Source organism: Triturus cristatus, chromosome 12, assembly GCF_964204655.1.
Source record: "Triturus cristatus chromosome 12, aTriCri1.1, whole genome shotgun sequence".
Taxonomy (NCBI): domain Eukaryota; kingdom Metazoa; phylum Chordata; class Amphibia; order Caudata; family Salamandridae; genus Triturus; species Triturus cristatus.
This window is the reverse complement of record NC_140595.1, coordinates 536,686,981-536,713,220: the sequence shown is the minus strand read 5'-3', so window position 1 is coordinate 536,713,220 and position 26,240 is coordinate 536,686,981. Positions and strand designations below refer to the sequence as shown.

The 26,240-nt window shown below is 43.4% G+C and overlaps 1 protein-coding gene and 1 long non-coding RNA gene across 7 annotated transcripts in view; one reads left to right on the top strand and one right to left on the bottom strand.

The window, feature by feature from the left end:
• LOC146776234 (5-hydroxytryptamine receptor 3A-like) overlaps positions 1 to 26,240 on the bottom strand; it is a 309,675-nt gene that overhangs the window by 44,570 nt on the left and 238,865 nt on the right. The gene's annotated exons all lie outside the window — the stretch shown is intronic.
• Positions 1 to 26,240, top strand: part of LOC146776235 (uncharacterized) — a 616,314-nt gene that overhangs the window by 543,771 nt on the left and 46,303 nt on the right. For 3 of the 4 annotated variants that reach the window (XR_014971997.1, XR_014971999.1, XR_014971998.1), the window contains 3 exons: positions 19,606 to 19,877; positions 20,604 to 20,733; positions 23,050 to 23,191. This is a non-coding gene — a long non-coding RNA (uncharacterized LOC146776235). The remainder of the gene's footprint in view (positions 1 to 19,605; positions 19,878 to 20,603; positions 20,734 to 23,049; positions 23,192 to 26,240) is intronic. The other variant, XR_014972000.1, reaches the window with a different exon arrangement.

Here is a 26,240-nt window from a genome sequence, read left to right as displayed (position 1 = left end):
ATAGTAAATTTTTACCCTTGTGCTATTCAACAATTTTCCTACTGTTACACTCAATGGAGTGCAAAATGTAAGTTTAAAAATGTATAAATATTTTAGTATTTTATTTTATAATATAACGTTTTCATTATGATATTTTATGTTATAGGTGTATGTGTGTATATATATATATATATATATATTCACTGAAAAAACCATAGGTTTCACACATGTTATAGTTAGCTGGACATTTTACTGATAAAAAACCAATGAAATTCCCCCGTTATAGTTACTGTAGGCAACTATAACTCACGCGACCGTAATCCTCTGCTGATGCTAATACTGTATTTAGACACTTATTTGCCCATGTCTTCTTCCATTAAATTTTAGCTATACATATATTACAAATATTTTTTTTTCATAAAGACACATATGTCATCAGCAGAGGATTACGGTCGCGTGAGTTATAGTTGCCTACAGTAACTATAACGGGGGAATTTCATTGGTTTTTTATCAGTAAAATGTCCAGCTAACTATAACATGTGTGAAACCTATGGTTTTTTCAGTGAATTTGCAAGGTTTTTTAAATGCTAATTCCTAACTATAACGTGTGTGAAACCTATGGTTTTTTCAGTGAATTTGTACGTTTTTTTAAATGCTAAGTTACTTTACGCCATTTGTGGCGTGCGCGCCCACTTAACGCAGTTCGTTCCGTGCACGCACGGTGCGCTTCGCGCACCGTGCGCGCACAGTGAGCATGCGGTGCGCTTCGCGCACCGCGTGCCCACGTTACGCTAGATGGGCCATGAACGCACAATGCGCTTCGCGCATGGAGGACATATGATGAGCATCGTTGTGACAGGTAAAATATATGTTTTGGTTAGCTCTATTAAGCCATGCAGAAAAGGTGCCCTTCGGGCACCTTTTGCACACGGGGTGGGGAGAATGAGGATCTTTTTTTTTTTATTATTATTTCTTACCGTACGCGTACGGTAAGCGTAATCAGCGAAATTTTCGAAAAAATTAAAATTGCCTTTTTTCACTTGGGGGATCGTTGGGGACTCCCTCGACATGGCTAGGTGCTTGGGAGCTGTGTAAACAGCCCCTTTACATGTTTTTGCACTTGGTTTTTCAACCCCCTGTCAGAGTGCGAGAGAGAAAATGGCAGCCGCCGCTTCCTGGTTTCGACCGATTCGAATGTTTACTAAGATCTAAGGGCCAATCAGTATCGCGCTCGCGCACGCCACCGTACGCGTACGGTAAGCGCACCGTAAGCGCACCGTAAGCTGGCTCAGATATATATATTGATTTAAAGGCTATTTTCTCAGAATCTACTGAACAGATTTACACCAAACCTACAAAAGGCACTTCCTTGACCTGAGGACTACCTCTCTGCCAAATTTCAAGTAATTCTGTTCAGCCGTTCGGGCTGTAGCTGTGTCTAAAGGTCCTATGGAAAAATGCATGGGAAAAACGCGTTTTGGGACCCCCTTTTATCTCAGCCCCTGCTTGACGAATCCCCCCGAGACTTTCAGGGTAGGAGCGGAGCGTAGCGCCCCACCTATTTTGAAAAATTCGCGAGGATTCGTCAACCGGCGCTAAAGTTATTCAAAATAGAATGTTGCGGATTTCCTATGGAAACGTGGTCCTAACTATAACTACCTACTGGCGACCGCCAGTAGGTAATATATATATATATATATATATATATATATATATATAGTCATAAAAAAGCGGATAAAGGGGAAATGTGATAGTTTTACCACGCGACATGTATATCAATGAAGGTATGAAACAATTATCAGATCCTGAGAAATATGAAGTGAGTAGCAGAAAAGAATATGAGAAATCCATACAGGTATACCAGTCCCAGCTGTCTAACTGGAAAGAGAAGGGTATTTTAGAACAGGATGAATTTAATTTCCTGGTATGCAAATATCCCAAGCTACCAGCGTTATATCTGCTTCCGAAAATCCACAAGGATAGGCAAAATCCCCCTGGCAGACTGATTGTTTCTTCCAGCCCCTGGTGCAACCATTACCATCTTATGTTAAGGACACAGGGGATTTCCTCAGATGCCTAGAGACCAATAATTGGAAAGCAGGCTAAAATCTATTAAGTTTACATGTTACAAGTTTATACACTTGTATCCCCCATCTATTGGGATATGAGGCCTGTCGGTACTTCCAAAAAGATAGATCAGTCTCCTATACACTCCACACTGAAATGTTGATTTCAATGATGCTTAGCTGTCTCACGCAGAATTTCTTTGTCTTTGATGATAAGATATTTAGACAAACCCTCGGAACATCTATGTGGACTTGCTTTGCAGGTTTCTACTTAGGGCTTTAGGAAGAAACCATAGTCATGAAAATGGAAGCCAGAAACACAAAGGTGATTTACATAGGCACGCTACATTGATGATATTTTTGGAGTTTGGTAAGGCAATGAGGCGGAAGCTAAGGAATTTGTGAACGCTCTCAATGATAATGAATTCAATCTGAAATTCACAAGTGTATTCTCTGACACATCCCTGGAGTTTTTAGATCTCAAACTCATAGTAATGAATGGCAAGCTTGAGAGCACTCTCCTTCGGAAAGAAACAGCAGGCAATAGCCTGCTGCATGCCAGGAACTGCCACCCTAAAACCCTTATTCAAAGCATCCCCCTAGGTGAGGTTTTGCGAGCAAAACGTAATTGCAGCACAGATGGGGGGTATGTGAAAGAGGAAGCTGTCATTAGAAGAGCGAAATTGAAAGTTAAAAACAGAATTAGATCAGGCTTACTTGCCATCAAAGTCACACCATCTGAAGATTCTGATCAAAATATCAGATTTATAACTACCTTCAATAGACAAGACAAGCAAGTGAGACGTAGCCTAGGTAAATTCTGGCAGGTTTTGAGCACTGATAAAGATCTGGCACCCCAAATTGAAACATACCCACAGATAACTTACAGGAAGGCTAGATCATTGAAGGACACACTGGAAACATCTCTTATCAAGAAGTCGGATATTAGAGGATTTTTTACATGCCACAATTGCAAGGTGTGCAAATACAGTAAGAACTGCAAAGAGTGCAAATTATCATCTGCATGTAAACCATTGTCATTGAAAAATATTTGTCTTGCAATACTGACTATGCAGTGTATGCTCTTAAGTGTCCCTGTAACAAAACATATATAGGAAGTACACTGCATAAAGCAAAGAAACGTGTATTAGAGCACTTAAGAGCGATAAGAAATGGGGATAAACAATACCCGGAGTGACCGCTGTGCCTCTCACAAGGCCGGGTCACCCCCTTGCTCCCACCGCCTCCTGCTCCTGCCTACGCCAGCCAGCCTTATTGCCAGCCTCCTTGCCGCCGCCACCGTCGCCCCCCCAGCCCCCCGAGCGGCCCAGCCACAGCTGAGCCGCCCGCTCGCCACTTTTTACCGCCGCGGGCCCCCTGCGGCCCCGCCCACCACCGGCCCATTGGCCGCCCCGCTCGCTCAGCCCAGCTGACCCGCCCTCCCGTCCCCCTTCTTATGACGCCCCCAGAGCGACCGCGCAGCGGACGTGCGCAGCGGGAGCACCGATTGAGCGCCGAAGGTGTGCCAAAGGTAAGCCCGTCTGCGCCCGTCCGTGCCTGGCCCGCGCCCAGCGCCAGGACCCCTGGCCCCCGCAGACCCCAGCCCACCCGCTGGACGTACGACGACGCCACCCTCAACGCACTCAACGCCGGCCGAAGCCCAGGATGCTACCGAGCCACCCCGAGACGCACCCACGGACCCTTCTGCTGCAACTCCTGCAAGTTCACCTCCATCCGGACCTGCACTACTCCAGCACCAACCAAGACCAAGACGAGCAACAGCAGCAGCCACCTGAAATGCATCCTGCTCAACACCCGCTCCGTCCACAGACACGCCGTCGAGCTCTGGAACCTACTCGACACCACAGCCCCAGACGTCGCCTTCCTCACGGAAACCTGGATGAACGCCTCCTCAACGCCCGACATTGCCATCGCCATCCCAGACGGCTACAAGATCATCCGAAGGGACCGCATCAACCACACCGGAGGAGGCATCGCCATCATCCACAGGAACACCATCCGCATCTCGACCAACACCAACGACACCCTCGCACCCGCCGAGCACCTGCACTTCCAGGTCCACATCAACCCCAAGACCACCCTCAGAGGCACCCTCATCTACAGACCCCCGGGACCACGCACACAATTCAGCGAAGACATCGCCGACTTCATTAGCCCGCACGCCCTCCCCTCCGCTGACTACATCCTCCTCGGGGACCTCAACTTCCACCTGGAGAACAACAACGACCGCAACACCACCACCCTGCTGGACAACCTCGCCAACCTCGGACTCAAGCAGCTGGTCACCACCCCCACCCACTACGCCGGACACACACTCGACCCAGTCTTCTCATCCAGCAAGGACATCGCCTTCAGCCACGCCACCGGACTCCACTGGACGGACCACAGCTGCGTCCACTTCAGCTTCAGAAGGACCACGATCCACCACCACCAGCAACAGGTTGCACGCAGAAGCGGGAACAAGATCACAGCCGACCAGCTCGCGACCGCCCTGAGCAAGAACCCACCCACCAGCGCAACGAACCCAAGCCAAGCGGCCACCAACCTCACGAAGTGGATCAGTGACTGCGCAGATGACCTCGCCCCTCTGAAGACCCCGACTAGCAGACCCGGTAGCAAGAAAGCCCCATGGTTCACCGACGAACTCAAGAGCTCCAAGAAGAACTGCCGAGCCCTCGAGAGAACCTGGCGCAGAGACCCAACACCGGACAACATGACTGCCCTCAAGCTCGCCACCCGAAAACACCACCAACTCATCCACGCCACCAAGAAAACCGCATTCAAGGAACGACTGGACAACAACGCACACAACAGCAAGGAACTCTTCAACATCGTCAAAGAGCTCTCCAACCCCAACGCCGGTAACAACGACATCACCCCTTTGCAAGACCTCTGCAACTCCCTCGCCTCCTACTTCCACAACAAGATCGCGGACATACACAACAGCTTCAGCACTCAACCGACGCACGCCACGACTGAACCACCGCCCCCCACCACCACCCTCCGCGCCTGGACCCCGATCAGCACCGAAGACACCGTCCGCACGATGAACTCCATCCACTCCGGATCTCCTACCGACCCCTGCCCACACCACGTCTTCAACAAGGCCGAGGCTGTCATCGCACCCCACCTGCGGGACATCATCAACACCTCCTTCGACACCGCTACCTTCCCGGAGAGCTGGAAGCATGCCGAACTCAGCGCTCTACTAAAGAAGCCATCAGCCGACCCCACCGACCTCAAGAACTACCGCCCCATCTCGCTGCTCCCGTTTCCTGCAAAAGTCATCGAGAAGACCGTCAACAAGCAGCTGGCCGCCTTCCTCGAGACGAACGGATCCCTCGACCTCTCGCAGTCTGGCTTCCGGGCCAACCACAGCACCGAGACCGCCTGATCGCAGCCACCGATGACATCCGAGCTCTGCTTGAAAACGGAGAAACAGCGGCCCTCATCCTCCTAGACCTCTCCGCGGCCTTCGACACTGTCTGCCACCGTACACTAGTGCAGCGTCTCAGCAACGTCGGAATCCAGGAGAAGGCACTGAAGTGGATCGTCTCCTTCCTCGCCGGAAGGACACAGAGAGTCCGCCTCCCCCCGTTCAGATCTGAAGCCACCGAAGTCATCTGCGGCGTTCCTCAAGGCTCCTCGCTCAGTCCAACCCTCTTCAACTTGTACATGAGCCCCCTCGCAGACATCGCACGCCAGCACAACCTCAACATCATCTCCTACGCCGATGACACCCAGCTGATTCTCTCCCTCACCAACGACCCCGCCACCGCCAGAGCCAACCTCCATGAAGGGATGAAAGAGGTAGCCGAATGGATGAAGAACAGCCGCCTGAAACTGAACTCGGACAAGACGGAAGTCCTCATCCTGGGATCCTCACCCTCCGCCTGGGACGACTCCTGGTGGCCCCCGGCCCTAGGCAGCGCACCCAAACCAACAGACCACGCACGCAACCTGGGCTTCATCCTGGACTCCACCCTCTCCATGACCAGACAAGTCAATGCCGTCTCCTCGTCGTGCTTCAACATCCTGCGCATGCTACGAAAGATCTTCCGGTGGATCCCCACCGAGACCAGGAAGACGGTCACCCAGGCCCTCGTCACCAGCCGTCTGGACTACGGCAACTCCCTCTACGCCGGAACCACCGCCAAACTCCAGAAAAGACTTCAGCGGATCCAGAACGCCTCAGCACGACTCATCCTGGACATCCCCCGTCGCAGCCACATCTCCGGACACCTGAGAGACCTGCACTGGCTCCCGGTCACCAAGAGAATCACCGTCCGTCTCCTCACCCACGCACACAAAGCCCTACACAACCAAGGCCCAGGATACCTCAACAGCCGCCTCAACTTCTATGCTCCCAAACGCCAGCTTCGATCGACCGGCCACGCCCTCGCCACCGTCCCCCGCATCCGAAGAGCCACCACAGGGGGACGGTCCTTCTCCTTCCTCGCCGCCAGGACGTGGAACTCCCTCCCGACCCACCTCCGCCTGACCCAGGACCACCTCGCCTTCAGGAAGCAACTCAAGACCTGGCTGTTCGAGCAGTAGCGGACCCCCCTCCCCTAGCGCCTTGAGACCCTCTGGGTGAGTAGTGCGCTATATAAATGCTTGATTGATTGATTGATTGATTGAAAAATATTTGTCTTGCAATACTGACTATGCAGTGTATGCTCTTAAGTGTCCCTGTAACAAAACATATATAGGAAGCACACTGCATAAAGCAAAGAAACGTGTATTAGAGCACTTAAGAGCGATAAGAAATGGGGATAAACAATACCCGGTCGCCAGACATTTTCAGAAATTTCACAATCAAGATGACAAACTGTTATCCTTCTGTGTCTTAGACACAGTAAGTGTCACTGTTAGAGGAGGCAATCGGGTTCAGGATTTAAGACGTCTTGAATCAAGGTTATTTATCCAATATCAAACAATGGCTCCCGGGGGCATAACTGTGACGAAGAGCTGTCACTCCATTTGGACTAGGGTAGTTTCTGGGTTTTCACTGATTTAGAATTTAACTTGTGGAAATATATCATTTCTGTGAAATGTCCTGTTGTAAATATTAAGTTTTAACTCAACTGATCAACTGATCAGATAACCTGATCAGTTTACTGTCCTTACACTCACTGCATAGACATGTTTGTGGAGTGATTACAGTATATCTGTGACCAAAATGTATAAGTATTTGTTATAGTTCGTTGCCTCGCAGCATATTGTATATAGTTGTCTTTGTAGATTTTAATTAGAAGTGAAAAATGAACAATCTTTGCTCTGTTTGGACCACAGGTTGAATAGAATGCAGCAGTGAAGAACTTGAAGCAATGTTCACTTATCAAGATGGCAGCCCCGGTTATCACCAATTAGTTATACGCTTTGAGTGAAGCGTGATTCAGCCATAGGATGTGGCTGAGATGGGATTAACTTTTCTTCAGAAATTCGCCCACTTGGGCAAGAATGTATAATGTATGGTTTATGAAGGTCAGTGATCGATATGCCCACTAGGGTTTTATCAGAGTGTGTCACATGAGGGTTGAAGCGCATTTCAGTAATCATTTGTACGGACTGAATGAGTCCGATTAAAATTTGTAGGCGCATAATAATTTATGTTTTGCCCACTGGGGCATCATTTGCTTTGTTTTGAGAACATTATGTTGATGCGCACTGATTCGCAAATGAATTGGCAAGCCCCGTACAGTTTTAATTTAAATTATGAAATGGGGCTACATCAAAGGATAGACATGTGGACAATAGCGTTTTTGCAACTTGAATGAGCAGCTTTAGAAAATGCATAATGTTTAAAACTTGACTGCAATATATAAATATGTGAGAAAATTATTGCCAAACACACAGAGATTACCACTAGAATTTCCATTTAATTTATCTTGTTCTATTTTGTTATAATGTATCAGCGAGTGATGTAACTTGTTGAAGTCTTTTCACTGTGTTTATGTATCACATGATTGTTTATTTAAACAAAAAAAACAAAGACACGGCTGCTCGTGATCAAGGGGTCTTCCCCAAAACGCGTTGGGTGTGTCAGAAGCCTAAATAAACAACCGCTTTGCAACTAATCTGGTCTACAGTGTGCTGTTTGATAAAGAATCAAGTAATTATTTTAAAGTTCATTTTATAATATAATTGTTTTAACATTATCTTTTATATATATTTTAAAGCTAGGGTGTCGATATTTTGACTATTCATATTTTTACATCGATATTTTTGTCTTCTATATTTCTGACCTCGATATTATTTCAGTGATTCAGTGGTGACACACTTAACAGTCACAAACACACTATTTTGAACTTCTAAAATGGTGGGTGCCTATCCTCGCCAATAGGACATTTGGAATCAGATGCCGACAGCGGAAGTTGATCGTGTTGTGGGCAGTAAACTTCACGATGGACACAGCCATAGACTATCATTGGTGAAAGTAACGTACGAAGGCCAATGGCTGTATCCATCTCAGATCGCATATGTTGCTGGGGTTGGAAAAAGATCTCACTTGCCTCCTAACAATGCTGACATTAAGACCTTCTCCACTTTTTCTGCTGTTACTTACCTCTGAGAGCAACAATGGCTAGTCAAAAAGTGACAGATTGCCCCTGCCTTCTCAACAGAGAAACTGGACTTGCTGGCACAGGAGGCCCTCTTCCTGTATGGCCAGCTCTAAGGCTCACCAGAGGAACAGGTGCATAACTGAAATGTATATTGAAATCTGTCTAACTGGTATGTTTCATTTAACACAGGCTACAATATCCATTTGAGTTCCTGAGTGAAGTGTGTAGTAGTCTCTCTTTTACCTCCATGTATAATCTATGTGCATGCTCATGTCCATTATCACTATGATGTAATTGTCATGGAAATGGAGTGTTGTGCTTTGAATCACCAGGATGACCAGTTGGTTCCTGGAAGCTGTGGAGACAGAGAGTTAATAAATCCAGTGTCTTACATTAACAATTTGTAATGTAATTACTACAAATTTGGCGACGAGAACTGTCTTTGTCTCCACCCATGCGTGCAGGCAATATATCCCTAGTGAATTGATCCTGCTGCTGCAACCTCAAGGTCTCCTTCTACCGATTTAGGATCTATGGAGCTTATCCTACATTTAAAACGAAAGGAAGACGACATCATACACACAGCTGGACATCATCTGATTCGAAGTGGTCTCTGTTTGATGAGCGTTGTTTCATTTCAAGCATATCAGCAAGTTCGCGGGAGAAATCAATTTAATTACCTGCATTTCTGAGTGTGCTGTGCCAGAGCTGCGATGATCAGATGAGACACACGGAATAGACTTACTTGGGTGTTTTCTAAATAGCTGTGGCTGACGTTTTTCGCTGTGATATGCGCTGTCTGTATAATGGGTGGTTACATGAACTCTGCCCCTGGTGGAACAGTCCGGAGAAATAACAAGATTTTGTCTGAGAAGGGACAGGACAGTGGGGACAATCTACCTGATAACACCCCTAATGCTTTAGGAGAGAACTTGGCCTGGGACTACTCCTTCTCCACTGTAAATCCTTCCGATATTTTTGTCTTCTATATTTTTGACCTCGATATTATTTCAGTGATTCAGTGGTGACACACTTAACAGTCACAAACACACTATTTTGAACTTCTAAAATGGTGGGTGCCTAACCTCGCCAATAGGACATTTGGAATCAGATGCCGACAGGGGAAGTTGATCGTGTTGTGGGCAGTAAACTTCACGATGGACACAGCCATAGACTATCATTGGTGAAAGTAACGTACGAAGGCCAATGGCTGTATCCATCTCAGATCGCATATGTTGCTGGGGTTGGAAAAAGATCTCACTTGCCTCCTAACAATGCTGACATTAAGACCTTCTCCACTTTTTCTGCTGTTACTTACCTCTGAGAGCAACAATGGCTAGACAAAAAGTGACAGATTGCCCCTGCCTTCTCACCAGAGAAACTGGACTTGCTGGCACAGGAGGCCCTCTTCCTGTATGGCCAGCTCTAAGGCTCACCAGAGGAACAGGTGCATAACTGAAATGTATATTGAAATCTGTCTAACTGGTATGTTTCATTTAACACAGGCTACAATATCCATTTGAGTTCCTGAGTGAAGTGTGTAGTAGTCTCTCTTTTACCTCCATGTATAATCTATGTGCATGCTCATGTCCATTATCACTATGATGTAATTGTCATGGAAATGGAGTGTTGTGCTTTGAATCACCAGGATGACCAGTTGGTTCCTGGAAGCTGTGGAGACAGAGAGTTAATAAATCCAGTGTCTTACATTAACAATTTGTAATGTAATTACTACAAATTTGGCGACGAGAACTGTCTTTGTCTCCACCCATGCGTGCAGGCAATATATCCCTAGTGAATTGATCCTGCTGCTGCAACCTCAAGGTCTCCTTCTACCGATTTAGGATCTATGGAGCTTATCCTACATTTAAAACGAAAGGAAGACGACATCATACACACAGCTGGACATCATCTGATTCGAAGTGGTCTCTGTTTGGTGAGCGTTGTTTCATTTCAAGCAAGTTCGCGGGAGAAATCAATTTAATTACCTGCATTTCTGAGTGTGCTGTGCCAGAGCTGCGATGATCAGATGAGACACACGGAATAGACTTACTTGGGTGTTTTCTAAATAGCTGTGGCTGACGTTTTTCGCTGTGATATGCGCTGTCTGTATAGTGGGTGGTTACATGAACTCTGCCCCTGGTGGAACAGTCCGGAGAAATAACAAGATTTTGTCTGAGAAGGGACCGGACAGTGGGGACAATCTACCTGATAACACCCCTAATGCTTTAGGAGAGAACTTGGCCTGGGACTACTCCTTCTCCACTGTAAATCCTTCCGATCTAAACCAAGCAGCAGGCTCAGGAAGCTCCGCTATGCCTAGTTCATCTGACTCTCCTAAACCTATCACGCTAGAAATGATCTATGAGACAATGATCTCACACAGAGCTGAGACTCGGCTTGAAAATGCCAGAACACAAAGTGCCTGCCGTAAACTACAAAATGCCATCAGACGCATAAATAAGTCAAACGCTGAGATAGGCATTAGAGTCAATGAGACTGAAAATCGTATTTCAGCTCTGAAGGATGAACTATCTATACAGAAAGAAATGGTGATCGCATTAAAAAAGCAAAAAGATGATGCCATTTGGAAAATATCTGAGCTTGAAAACCAAATGCGACGGAATAATTTACGCGTGCTAGGTGTGCCAGAGGGGGCAGAGCGTGACGACGCGCGACAATTTATCATACAAATGTTCACAGAAGCCTTCCCGGAGCTTTCCCAGTGGGATTGGGGGATAGAGGTTCAGCGAGCCCATCGATTTCCTTTCCATAAAAGACAGCAAGCCAATCACACTGGACCTGAAACTGCATTCCCTCGTGCCATTTTGATTTCAATCAACAATTTTCTAGCAAGAGAAGCTGTGTATGACTTGGCGCGCCCCAATCGTAAAAGACTGGCTAAGGGGATCCATTTTTTTGTTAGACCAGATTTTTCCCACGATACAGTCTCTCGTAGATGGCATCTTCGCCAATTAATACCTATGTTTCAAGCAAAGGGTGTGCAGGCGTTCCTAATAAATCCAGCCAAGCTAAAGGTCGTGGGTCAGGGTCAAAATAGGTTTTTTTCTTCGGAGATTGCGGCCAAGGAATACCTGCAACAATTGGCACCTCTGAGCTGAAGATAATAGTGTGATTAGGGTGGTATTTATCCCTTGCAGTAGTTTTGGAATTTTTCTTTTTTTCTCACGGACATGGGGATACCGCGGGGAGGGCTCTCAACTCCCCATCACCAGGACCTCGGTCCTATTGTCTCTTTTTTGGGTGGGTGTGGTGGGAGGGGGGAGGTTGGATGGAGGGGTGGGGGGGGGTCTAGTAGGGGGGAGGAGGGGTGGGTGGGGAGTGGGTGTGTAGGGAGAAAAGGGGAAAAAAAATATGTTCCACAACTGCATGGTATTTTTGTATGTTGTACTGTTTGATGTATGTATGATTAGAATGACTACAGAGCGTCTAGATTTTGAGCTTAATGGCTAATCTGAATTTAAAGATTGTCACTTACAATGTCTGTGGTCTCAATAGTTATGAGAAACGTAGGAAGATGCATAATGTATTAAAACTTATTAACCCCGACATTGTGTGTATTCAAGAAACACATATTTCGTGGTCGGTACGCCAGAAGTTAGACGATTTGGGGTATGCTATTCTGGTTGCCTCTAAGCAATCTGATACAACGCGGGGTGGCCATTCTGGCCCGCCCCTCTCTAATTACAACTGAGCGGACCTTGGCAGATATACATGGCAGATGGGCTATTCTCGATTGTTTCATTGGAGGCATGCGGTTCACCCTCTGTACCATATACGGATCTAATTTTGATGAAGCAAATGTTTTTGATTTTTTAAATGGTGAGCTGGCTTCATGGCCTTCGCCAGTCGTGTGCTGTGGGGATCTCAATATCCATCTAGATAGCGATTGGGCAGGCTCCTCTTCTGTGTCTTATAGGGGCCGTAAACCCAAGGTTTATCAGGCTTTAAAGAATTTGATGGCTGACCATGGCCTGGTTGACGGGTGGAACTATCTATATCCACAAACACCAGGCTATACTTTTTTCTCTTCACCACACACCAAGCTATTTTGGTTGGACTATTTTATAATCCCTGCCGCCTGGGCTTCCGGTTGTCAAATTCAAGTTTACCCGAGACTTTTATCCGATCATGCTCCTCTATCCATCTCTTTTTCCAACGTGAGTGATCCGCTCTTGCCGATGCCTACGGACGAGTGATGACGCATTCGAATCTTCAGTAGGATTCAGCGAAGGGTATGCTGTCACAGTTGGAGTGAAGGAGTATTCTGAAGGCGTGTGCGCACAAGGAAGAGGTGTACACGCTACGTACGCACGCTACGTGAGCAGAACGTCAGTTACGGACATCATACCAGGAAGTGAAAGCGGGTGAGTGCGCTCAAGGGAGAAGTGCGCATGTTCGCTACGCTAGCAGAGCGTAATATAGCAGGAAGTGTAAGCGTTCCTTATGTCAAGAGAGCATTGCGCGGTGGCTATGTCAGCAGGAAGACGAAGATGAAAGGAGATTCTGCTTTTGATCAACTTGGCGTCGGAACTGTACATTTGGGGAACATGAATGGTAACTTTCTGGTAATATCATCTTAATTTAAAGAACATCGTGTGACTGGTAATAATAATTATAGCATCGTGGTTAAGTGAGCGTTTGTGCCGCATTTCGGGGCATCCATGTAAATGCCCATGTAGAGACTGCAAAACGCGTTGGGACACACGGAAGTGGAGGGGAGAGGTTAACAAATTGTTGTCCTAGCGTCTATTATCGACTGTCTCTACAGTTGGAAGAGAAGTGGAATTTCAAGCGCATTGACCATATAAAACATCTCGTCATGCAGTGACACCCCAAGCTGATGTTCAAGGGGGAAATCAATTGTAGTAAAGAGGAAAGCTGGTTTTGAGGTGTTTATTCAGTAAATTCTGCATTTGATAGAACTGGACAACCTTTTTAATCCCACTACTTTAGTGTGGGATATTCACATTCAGTGTTTTGATTTATTCATTTACAAGAGCATAGTGTGTAGTTTCGTAATTAAGTGCTACGGTATTAATTAAATTTTCTTTGCAGGGTTTCATTTTAGCTTAAATCAACATGCAAAATGTACAAGCTCCTCTTCCTTTTTTACAGCTTCCAGGCGATCCCCCAGTAAAATGGAAAATTTGAGAAATATCTTGGAGCAAGATTTAGTGCTGAAAGGAAAAGGTTCATCTTAGAACACAATTTAGGTTTTGAAGGTTTTGAAGGTCAAACTGTATTAGAACACTTACCTCCCATTCCTATAGTAGTGGGAGAAGAAGTTTTGAATGAATATGACCAAGCTGTGAGAATGCTGGAAATTCAGTTTGATGTAGGGAGTAGTCTTGTAGTATCTAGGCATAAGTTTTTTACTAGGGAACAAGAAAGTGGAGAAAGTATTGTTTCTTATGTAGCGGCACTACACATCTTAGCGTCTGAGTGTGAATTTGAGCACTTTTGTTCTCAACTCATTCGTGATCAGATTGTAGTTCATTGCCGTGATAGGAAGGTTCAACAAAAACTACTTACGTTGAAAAATCCTTCTCTAGAAGAAACCATTGGGATTGTGAAGAGTATAGAGTTGTCAGAAAAGTCCTCAAAAGAACTAAAACCAGAAAAAAATCCTGTAGGTGTTGTAAAAGAGTATAAGGAAGATAAAGACCCAAAGATTCTAATGAGAAAACAGTGACAGACAAGTATAAGGTCAACAATGATCAAAGGACTAATAGATTCCCTCCGGGTAAGTTTGGTCCCAATAAATTAGGAAAGAAAGGTGGTTACTCAAGAAACTTTTGCAATAAATGTGGGTTCCCCTCCCGTTTTCCTGATGCACGAGTGTGTCCAGCTAAAAGTGCTGCTTGTCGGAAGTGTGGAAAACAAGGTCATTTTGCAATAATGTGTATGTCTCGTGGAAATGTAAATGTTGTATATGTAGAGGGACCTAAGCAGGATGCTGTTGACGATGTAGTTAGTTCTTTAACTGATTTTGTTGTAGTGGTAAAAGATGAGTCTGAAGATTGTGTCGATCCTATTGTTGATATTCTTGTGGATGGAAGGTGTCTGAAACTGTTAGTTGATTCGGGTGCCAGAATGACGATGATAACAGAAGAACTGTTTGAAGAGACTTGGAGCAACAGGCCTCTCAATCCTCCGGACAGAAGTCCGGTTTCCTATGAAGGAAGACGTATTGATCTGAGAGGATTCTTTGAAACCTCTTTAGTATTCAAAGAAAAGTGTATTCATGGGAAGGTGTTTGTGGCGAAAAAGGGACTGAACATTCTAGGGTGGTACCATCAAGGATTGTTTGGTATGACTCTTAAACTAGGGACTTTGGAGCAGGTTTCCATGATGGCTAATTTGCCTACAGATGAGAGTTTGATCTATTGGTCTAAAAGATTTCCTAAAGTTTTTAGTGACAATTTAGGACGCATCACTGGTTTCAAACATGCTATTGAAGTGAAGGACGAAGTTTCACCAGTAAAGCATAAATTACGGAACGTACCCTTTAGCATCAGGGATGATCTATCTGCTGAACTTAAGAGAATGTGTGAGAATGGGGTTATTGAACCAATAGAGTCGTCCCTTTGGTTAAGTCCGTTGGTGGTCGCGAGAAAAAAAAATGACAGTCTCAGAGTATGTATTTACTTGCGCAGTCTCAATAGAGAGATTTGGGTGGATTCTCATCCACTTCCACGCATAGATGATATTCTTTCCAAGTTTGCCGGAGCTAAGTGGTTCTCAAAGATAGACTTAGCTTCAGCCTATCATCAAGTTGAATTGGACCATAATTCTAAACATTTAACTGCTTTTGTGTCTCCTGTTGGGACTTTCCAGTTTCGGAGAATGCCTTTTGGGTTGGCCTCAGCGGCTGCAGTTTTTCAGCGGATTATGGAGAAGGTGTTGGAGGGGGTTCCGAACACAGTGGTGTTTCAGGATGATATTTTAGTGGCAGGAAAAGACAAAGACGAGCATAATGAGAATGTTTCTAAGGTTTTAGAACGTTTGGAAAATAGGGGGATTGTGGCTAACAAACTCAAATGCACTTTTGGAGTTAAGTCAATAGAGTATTTGGGCCACTGCATTTCCGGAGAGGGCATTGTGCCTAGGCAAGGTCTTATTGAAGCCATATCTGATGCTCCTTGCCCTGTGTCTAAAGATCAAGTGTTTTCGTTTTTGGGAATGTGCGAATTTTATGCAAAATTAATTCCTAATTTTGCTGGGAAAACGGTTCACATGAGGGAGTTACTTAAGAGAAAGACAGTTTTTTTTTGGAGTGATCCTTGTCACAACGAATTTATGCAGATCAAAAAAGAGTTAGGTTTGTGTCAGATTCTCACTCCTTTTGATCCTTCTTCTCAGTGCACAGTATATGTTGATGCCAGTTTAGATGGTCTGGGTGGTATGATTTCCCACATCAAAGAGGGGAAGGAGTACACAGTGGGGTTTGCGTCCAGGGCTCTAAGACCAAGTGAAAAAAATGACTCTGTCATTGAGAGAGAACTCTTGGCGTGTTGTTGGGCTGTTGAGCGGTTCAAATGTTTTCTGTGGGGAAAGACTTTTAGGCTTCTGACAGACCATAAACCTCTGATTCCCATTTTAGAAGGGAAGATTGTGAAGGATCACACGCCAAGGATTGCTAGATTGAGTGCTAAACTTTTGCAGTACAATTTTTTGGTTGCGCATATACCTGGTGGGAAAAACACGAGGGCTGACTATCTTTCAAGGTCACCGTTACCTTTAAAGGAAGATTTGTGTGATATTGATATAACGGATGAGTGCCTCATTGCTGCTGTGGATGCCTGTTGTATTGGATGTTTTTCAGAACATGATTGGTTCCGCGGGATGGAATCCGATATTTTACTTGGAAAAGTGAGGGATTTTATAGTTTTGGGATGGCCTAAAGAGAAGCATCTGGACTCTGATCTTCATCCTTTTGCAAAGGTGGCTGAAGAACTTTCTGTAGAGGATGGTGGAATGGTCATGCGGGGAGATAAGTTCGTGCCCCCAGTGTCCCTCAGGGCTCGCATTATTGATTATGGTCATGAAGGGCATTTGGGTCAAACCAACACAAAAAAAAGGATTCAGGCGATCTACTGGTGGCCTTCTATGGATCGTCAAATAAATGATGTTGTTGAAGGGTGTATGACATGTTGTACGAGCGATAAGGTCATTAAAGTCATTTCACCCCCGTTACAACGTGTTGAAATGCCAGAGGGTCCTTGGTTAAAGTTGGCCATAGATTTTGTGGGTCCATTCACTATTTTATCCAACAAATACAAGTTTGCTTTGGTGGTCGCTGACTATTTCAGTAAGTAGTGGGAGGTCCACTTTATGTCTGATCCCAATTCAAAAGAAGTCATAAGATTTCTCCAGAGCCTGTTTGTCAGGGAAGGATTTACCAGAGAAATAGTTTCTGACAATGGAGTGCAGTTTACTTCGAAGGAAATGTCTGATTTTTTGAATCCGTCAGGTATTGCACACCGACGTTAGGCGTTATATCATCCTCAAGCCAATGGTTTTATTGAGCGCAATAACAGGATTTTGGTTGAATGTGTTCAGTGGGCTGTTTCGGGGAAGGTAGACATCAGAGAGGCGGTGCAGAGTAGTATGTTGTGAGCTCATCGTACGACTCCAAGTACCATTACTGGTTCTAGTCCCTTTGCTTTGCTGAGAGGAAGGGAAGCTTCTTTTCACATGTGCCCAGCATGGATGAAAAAATGGGGGATGTCGTCCAAAGATGTTGAGAATAGAAACAGCAAGAAAGATGAGTGCAGTGCATTTTCTAAATCCATGGTGAATGTTGAAGACAATTTTGAGTCTAGAGTCAAGGTTGGAGATTGGGTCAGGATAAAATCTCCTTTGAATGTTCCCAAGGGATTGTCCAAGTTTGGTCCACCAGCTAGGGTAGATGCTACTTCACGCTTTGCCATAAGAATTAATGGGAAAAATTGGTGGACCATTTCTAGAGTGTATAAAGTACCAGTGAAGGTGGTTACACAGTTAGGTCTTGAGTCAGAAAACTCGAGTCAAGATCAACCTAATGCTAGAGGTTTTAAAAAAAAAAGGAGGAACAGAGAAAAGAGTCTCATTTGTTGAAGTATGTTCCTCCTCGGAGAAGCAATAGAACCAGTGTTCCACCAAATCGTTTAGATCTATAGTTTTTAGTCCTTTGTGTGAGCATTATTTAAGTGTCATTTACAATTTGAGGTCTATTATTTATTATGTTTACATCTTTGTGGTGGTATTTGAATGTTGTTTTTTTAAGATAGTTTTTTATATTCTTTTATTTGTTTATTTATTTATTTGTTCTGGAATCTGTCGAGAGATGGGAGATGTTGTAGTAGTCTCTCTTTAACCTCCATATATAATCTATGTGCATGCTCATGTCCATTATCACTATGATGTCATTGTCATGGAAATGGAGTGCTGTGCTTTGAATCACCAGGATGACCAGTTGGTTCCTGGAAGCTGTGGAGACAGACAGTTCATAAATCCAGTGTCTTACATTAACAATTTGTAATGTAATTACTACAAATTGTCAAATAATGTTGTTCCTTACAAAGGACAATGATGTTGGGGATTTCCAAGCATTTTACATGGGAAAAACAACATTTGTATGTGTTGTGTGTTTAAAGCCCTAGATTCTAATGGGTGTGTATGTAGAGATATATCTATGTATATGTTTGAATTACATATGCCACGTTGAAAGCTCACATAATAGAACTTAGACAACACATTACATACTCTCACAACTGAAGAAAAAAATGTTTTCCTGTATGAACCAAATGAAAATGATGTTAGCTATGTGTATGGTCCCACAAATCACTCAGCCTAGATCAAGGACTCTCCAAACATTTGTATGGGAACTACCAGTAGCTCCCATACCCCTTCACAGTGCCACACAGCTTTGAGGTTATTTAATAGATGGGCACAAGGACAGTTTCTCATGTAAAAGTTAAGGGAAGGCTGTGTTCATGTGACATCATGATCATCAGGCGGCTGCAGATTACAAGGCCTGACAATGAGCAGTGCTCAGTCAGGAAAATGGCCAAGGCTGGGCCTGAGTCACAGGGACAAACAGCTGAAGCACTGAGGTATATCTGTCATAAACATATATCCTTGCCAGGTCAAATGTTGAGGTGTACATACAAATATACCCCTGAATGCTTTTAAATGGACAACAGTTGAAAGGGAGAGTTACCTAGTTTCTTGAGCTAACACTTCATTTAATTGTTCTCCCATTTTAAAGTGTGTCTTGTCCAAACTGCAGGCCCATTACTCACAGTGGCCAGTATTCACTGTGCCATACGTATTTATGTTTAGCCTTCAGTAGTTCACAATCTTTTACACTGGTCAGAAGTAGGTCAGATCACAGAATATGTAGGAGCCTCATGGGCTAGACGATGTCACAGGCCTGGATTGGTGAGTTTAGGCCATGACATGGGATGAGGGTAGTCAACAGGTCACAACAAAAGTGTGTATTAACTCCTTCCGTGCTCATGACGGAACCACGCCGTCATGAGCCACGGTTGCCGTGTGCTCATGACGGAGTGGTTCCGTCACGCTGCGGCCGTTGGCGGCCGCGCTGCCCACGCGGCGCTAATTCCCCGCCTGTGCGGGCGATTAGCGCTGTGGGCGGAGTCATGACGGAACCACTCCGTCATGAGCACAGCCCAACCGTGGCTCATGACGGCGTGGCTCCGTCATGAGCACCGGGCCACCGCGCTGCCCCCCCGCACCCCCCAGCGCTGCGGCGGAATTTCCGCCGCAGCGAAGGGGTTAAGATATTTTGCTTGGTCTTCACGTGAAAATGCACATGTTGCATGCTAACTTATGAGTCATGCTAGTAATAAATGTAGAAACATTTTTGACACATCAATACAGACAAAGACAAAGAAAAAGTCACAAAACCATTGTTTTTTCTTTCATTTCTTGTATCCATACAGGTCAACGCCCATCAGAAGCGGGACAATTGGAAGGCCATCGCCAGGAAAGTGCGGATCCTGGGGATCTACAAGCAGCACAGTGTCCATTGCCTCAAGAGGTGGAAGGACCTTCGATGCTCAACCATAAAGTCAATGGAAATTCAGCTCAGGCAGTCCTCTTAATGTGAAAAATGCATGCCCCGTACCCTGACCCCACTAATGGCCTGTATTCTTGCTGTGGCCTATCTAGAGAATGACGGGCAGTTAAGGGCCTGACAGCAGCAACAAAGGGGGTAAGTTCTTATCAGATTTTCACATGTTACATGACAATATTTTTGTTACAGCCAGAATTTTATAAATCAACATTGAGGGTGAACAATGTCCAACACACAAGAAGATTTATTTAAGGTGTGAGCTTAGTACAAAGTGTTCGATGTTGTGCTTTGTCTGTTATTTTATTGGAAAGGATCCCTCCTGTTCACAACCAAAGGACTGTGCTGAGCAGACAAATGGCTGCCTAAACTCCACATATACATCAGGTTCTTTGATGTCATGAGGGACAGTTGTAACAAACAGGCCAATAGTCTTTACTGTGTCAGGTGCGATGCTCCTTCACTGTTGTAGATGATGTAATGGTAGCCCTATTACATGTGACATAGCATACTTGGCTCTTATGATACGGTGCATGTACCAAATACCACATTGTTAAGTTGTGATTCTATACAAACAAGAGTGAGCATGTGATCCAAAATGACTAGTGATATCAGAATTGATGGATACATTTTGGAATTAAAACATATCAAATTTGTGTTTGCATCAGAATTACTGTTTCATACATGTTAAAAGTGACAGATTGTCATGATGTCTTACTCCTTCACAAATGTGTGTGTAAGCCAGTCTGTTTTTGGAGGAACAATTGTGATGCATTTTTTTATGAAACACAGATAGGAATGTGTAAACATTGGTGACAGAGTAACACATACCCAAAACCATTTCTCAATTTCCTTTGACATGTCCAGATGAAAAATCAATGATGGAGAAAAAAGGGAAACTTAAAGGGACTTATGAAAGATGGAACGTTCCATCACATATATGTAGGAGTATCCCATCAGGAAAATTCAGAATCAGGCCAAACTCATGACTCAGTAGGTAAATGTTGAAATACATCAAGGTGTAATATATTGCACATTGTGATTACATTTGAATCTTTGAAGTAATTATTATATATGAATAATTGTATGTAATGATTACTGTGATGTTCTGCAACTTTTTGACTACAGTGAAAGCCAGCATATTTAGTGAAACAATTTCACAAACATACAACAAAGTTCAAATAACTAGAGATATTTAGGAGTCACATGTGAAGATGTTTTTTCTCTGTACTGACGTGTATTAGAAATGTTTCAAGGCAAAGAATTTACTTATGTTGTAGAAGTCACTTTTCAATCCACACAAATATTTGTGTCTTCAATAGCATAGGTATCTACATAGTATTGCTAAGCTACTTCAGTACAGAGTTAATTTATAATTTTTGACAATTGACATATTGTTTAGTGACTTGAAGTAAGTGTTACCATTGTAAAATGCCCAAACAAAGGTAACCTTCTTTCAGTTTATGCTAGTATTGGTACAACATTGCAGTATTTGTTGATGCACATTTATTCATATTTTACTTATTAACAATGAAAAGTATGGGGGGGCATGGCGTACCACGTGACAAAGTAGGGCATGTCTTCGTGAGGCTCCGGTGGAAGGCACAGACACCAGCCATGTGACGACGACCCCCTCGACTAATTTTTAGCTGTGTGACCCTTTTCTAGTTGGGGATGCACAGCGGCTGCGTTTTTTGCCTCTTTCAAGTCTTGAGGGTGCCCACAGACAACGAATGAAGCAACTGTTTCCTCTCCCTCAGTGCCAGCCACCATCTTGGCTGTGTGAGAAGTATCTGCATGCTTTCGGAGGAAACTAATTAACAGGCTCCTCCCTTGAAGGTAGCTCTTACTCCTTAAAGGCAATGGTTACTGTGAAGCAACCTGGTTTCTCAAAGGCAATGTTTCATGCAATGTTTGTTTATGTATTCTCTGGACTTTCTGGCTAATTCTGACCTACATTTTTGCTTTTCTCCTATCCTGACGCAAGAATTAACCTGCTGCAGCATTTTTGACACAGGTGTTGCTTTTGTTAGAATTCTGTGGAGATTTTATTCAATTATATGTTTTTCTCTAAATGGCATGCCTGTATTTAATCTCTTTGAACTCTTTACTTGCTTTGTCAGAGCTTGACTGCTAAGCGGAGGAATATAATTACCACCGAATTGAGACTTTCTTCATGTGACTCAGTTACATGGCCAGGTCCAAGGTTTTTCTTTCTTCAACTCAATATTCTGCAGGGAAGCTGAGAAGACGCCTGCCGTTCTCGGCAATCTCCACCGCAATGGCTAGCCTATCCTCTAACATAGGGTCGAACGTGGCCTCTTCTTCTATCTCGCATGCAGGGTCATCTCAAGCTCAACCCAACAAATCACATTTTAAGCAGCTCAAAAAAGATCCTACCTCACCTACAAAAACTATGCCTGCAGCCTCACTTGATATTCTATTAGAAGAGATTAGGGCTTTACGCCCTTTTATTGAGGACACCAATGCCAAATTACAAACTCTAACAGATAGTTGGTCACTTATGGAAGAACGTTTATCTTCGGCGGAACAACAAATATCACAGCTTAATGATACATCTCTTCAACTGGACTCTTTGCAAATACAAGTCTTCTCCCTACAAAGACAAGTCAAAGACCTTGAGAACCAAAATCGACATAATAACTTACACATGTATGGTCTTCTTGAAGGTACAGAAGAGATGGATAGCATTTCTTTCTCCAAATCCTTTTTACCTCAGATCCTACAACTACCGTAGAAGTTACAACTAAACATACAAACAGCTCACAGATTAGGGTGCCCCTCCACATCTGCTTCATCTTCGAAGAGATCAAGAGCGGTCATTCTTTACTTCTTGGAGTCTACGGAGTTAATGCAGGTCATCTCAGCTGCGCGTCGCCTCAGGAAAATCTCAAGGTCTGATAATGCCTTGTATTTTTCCCAGGATTACACCAAAACCACAGCCGATAGAAGAAGAGACTTTTTGAGCATGAGACCTACCTTGCGTTCAATGTGAAGCCAATTTTGCCTTTTTCACCCATGCTTTTTCAAAGTCAGATACAATAACAAAACAATGACTTCCCGTTTGCGTGACTTTCTTATGGCATTGCAGTGATGATGTTATGGGTATCGTTCCCTCAGTATCTACAAAATGACTGCCTTTCGCTGTTAAGTTTTTATGTTGTTAACATTCTCCTTTAGAAGTTATTACGCTACTTTTCATGTTGATGAGTTTTTCTTGTTGTGGTATTATTGAATAATAAATTGATGTTTCTCTGTCCAATGTTTTCAAATTTCTCTTTTGGTCCTTCAGGTGGCGTATTTATGGTCCGGATGTCTTTGTTCCCCACTTTTTATTGCATCGTCTCCCTTCTCGCGTCATGCCACCCCCTCGGGTTCGGACGTGATGTCTTCCTCATGTGCTCCCTCCCTCATCTTTATAAGGTTTTTGTTAGGTATGCTATCCTTTTAGTCTGTTTGCTTACCCTGTCTGTGTTTTCTTAATGTATGTTGCAATCTCTTGTATTTCACGCGATATTGCATTTCCTTTTTTCTCTCCTTCTTTCCTGTTTTCTACCTTTTCACTCCTCTCTTATCTCAAAATTTCTAACTTATCTTATTCGTTGTAGATTATTCTCTTTTCCTTCTCTCCAGATCTAATCATGCTCTTTTTCAACCAAGGTCTGATTGTTTTATGCAATTTGCTTGTTTAACATGGCCTTGACAATGGTTTCCTGGAATGTCAGGGGCCTCAACTCTCCCATCAAGTGACAACGTGTTCTCACTCATTTAGCAAAACTTAATGCACATATCATTTTCTTGCAGGAGACACATTTATCAGATATCAAAAGTGTAAATTTGAAGAGAGGATGGGTGGGTGAGGTTTTTTATATTCCCGCTCTGGGGAAAAAACATGGAGTGGCAGTCCTTTGCCATACGTCCTTGAAAATTGAACTGATTTCTATGGAAAAAGACACAGAGGGTAGATGGTCGTTTTTAAATTGCAGTGTGATAAAACACCAATTGTTTTATTTAATGTTTATGGGCCCAAAGCACCCGATTGTAAATTTTGGTCTCTAATTTCTCAGAAGCTCTTACAATACCCAGATAGCAGTCTAGTTCTTGCTGGTGACTGCAATTTATTCGCTGACCCTTTTTTGGACAGACAATCTGCATCGCATTACATCCCTAACAAATTGCAGAAAGCTTTTGTGCAAGCTTTCCAGAGACATAAACTAACTGATGCATGGCACCTATACAACCATACCCTGAGGGAATACACATTTTTCTCTAGCGTTCACCATACACAATCTCAAATTGACTATATCTTTGTTTCACACCATCTCACTCAATCCCTACACTCAGCGGATATTGGATCCATTCTGATATCTGATCACACCCCAATTTCTCTTCATTTAGACATTATACGTAAATCTATTTCCCCTAGAAGATGGAGATTCCATAACTCCCTATTACTTGATTCTTCTTTGTCCTCCTCCTTCACCACTTTTGCTCAGGAGTTTTTCCTCCTCAATCAAATGGAAGGCATGTCTTTTCCCATTATTTGGGATACATTCAAGGCCTCAGCTCGTGATTTTATCATGAACTTCATTTTTTTTTTAAAAGACATTGGTCGCAATCCCAATTTTAATCTACTTCTTAATGAAATAAAAGATTTAGAACTCTCTTATTATACTTCCAATTCCCAACTAATTCTAAATAAGCTAATAAAAGCCAAAATCAATTTCAACAAAGTATCCACTGACAATGCTGCTTCATACCTCCTCAAATCTAGTGCTAAGTATTATGGAGGTCAAAATAGAGCTGGGAAACTCCTAGCTAATTTCCTAAAAATTAAACAAAACAAACTATTTATTGAATCAATTATTGATGAAGATCATTCCTCTCATCACCACAACCAAGATATCTTAACGCAGTTTAAAAAATTATATACAGACCTTTATACACCGGAGCACTCATCTTCTGACTCTGACATTTCAAATGATCTCTCTTCTATTTTAAAGCCAGAATATTCTCAAGTTGATTTCTCAATCTTAGAGACAGATATTACTCAAACAGAGCATCAACTAGCGTTACTTTCTCTTAAAAAAGACAAGGCTCCTGCGCCGACGGTTCTACAGCTGAGTTTTTTTTACACATATTTTTCCAAACTAATTCTTCCTAAACTTTGTTTGTTAATTCACTCTTTCCTCAATTTGGATACTTCTTCCGGCTCGTTTCTTGACGCTTATATATGTTTCATCCCGAAGGTAGGCAAGGACCCTCACTCTTGTAAGAACTATCAACCCATATCTTTAGTTAATTTAGATTGTAAAAAAATGTCTAAAGCTTTGGCCTTGAGATTGGAAACCCTTCTTCCTGACCTTTTAGGTAAGGAACAATCTGGCTTTGTCAAAGGTAGACTTCTTTCAGACAAAACTCATTTATTTTTTTATGTTATTTCTAGATCTGCAAATGCACCCAATTCTATAGTGGCCATTGCTTTAGATGCCAAGAAGGCGTTTGATTGTGTCGCCTGGTCCTTCATTTTTCAAGCTTTATCTTGGTTTGGTTTTGGACCACAATACATGACCCATTTCTTTGCTTTACTCTTTCCCTAAGGCAGCTATTTGTGCTAATGGACTCACATCCTCTTTCATTAATTTACACAGGGGGGTCCGACAAGGCTGCCCTCTTTCACCCTTCCTCTTTAACCTAGCACTGGAACCTTTTTTATCTCGGATTCGTCAGAATGTTAACATAAAGGGTTTCATCCACGGCGCAGATCATGTTAAAATAGCTGCATACGCTGATGACATTTTATTATTCATTTCTCAACCTACCTCCTCGCTTCCAGCTTTTATGTTAGAAGTTGATTCTTCTTCATCTGTCTATGGATATAAGCATAACACTGACAAATGTGAAATTCTTCCTCTCAAAAAATTTACTTTTAGTCATGATTTTTCTTCTTCCCAATTCACATGGCGACCTAAACAACTTAAATATCTCGGTCTTCAATTCTCATCCTCCATCACGTCTTGTATTTCAACTAATATGGACAATTGTGTTCAGTCAATCACTTCTCTAACTAGTAAATTGCATCCCCTCCATTTGTCTTGGAGTGGACATCTTGACACGATTAAGATGATGTTGGTTCCTGTGATTCTCTTCACCATTTCCAATATTCCAAGAAAATAATTCTATATTATTTGATTTCCTTTGGAACATCAAGAAACCATTTATGTCTCTAGCTAGGTTGAAACAACCTAAAGCTGAAGGTGGAGTAAAATTTCCCTAACTTTTCAAATTATCATAAGTCTTTCTTTTTACAACAATCTTCTCACTGGATTACATCTTCTTTGCTATACACTCCGCTTTGGGTTGTTTTAGAACAAACTTTCTCGTCACCATTCCCCTTTACAGAATTCTTGTCTTTTGTAAAGAAACCTCGGAAAGTGTCCAACCCTATTATCAATAACACTTCCAAATTGCTATTGTCGGTAA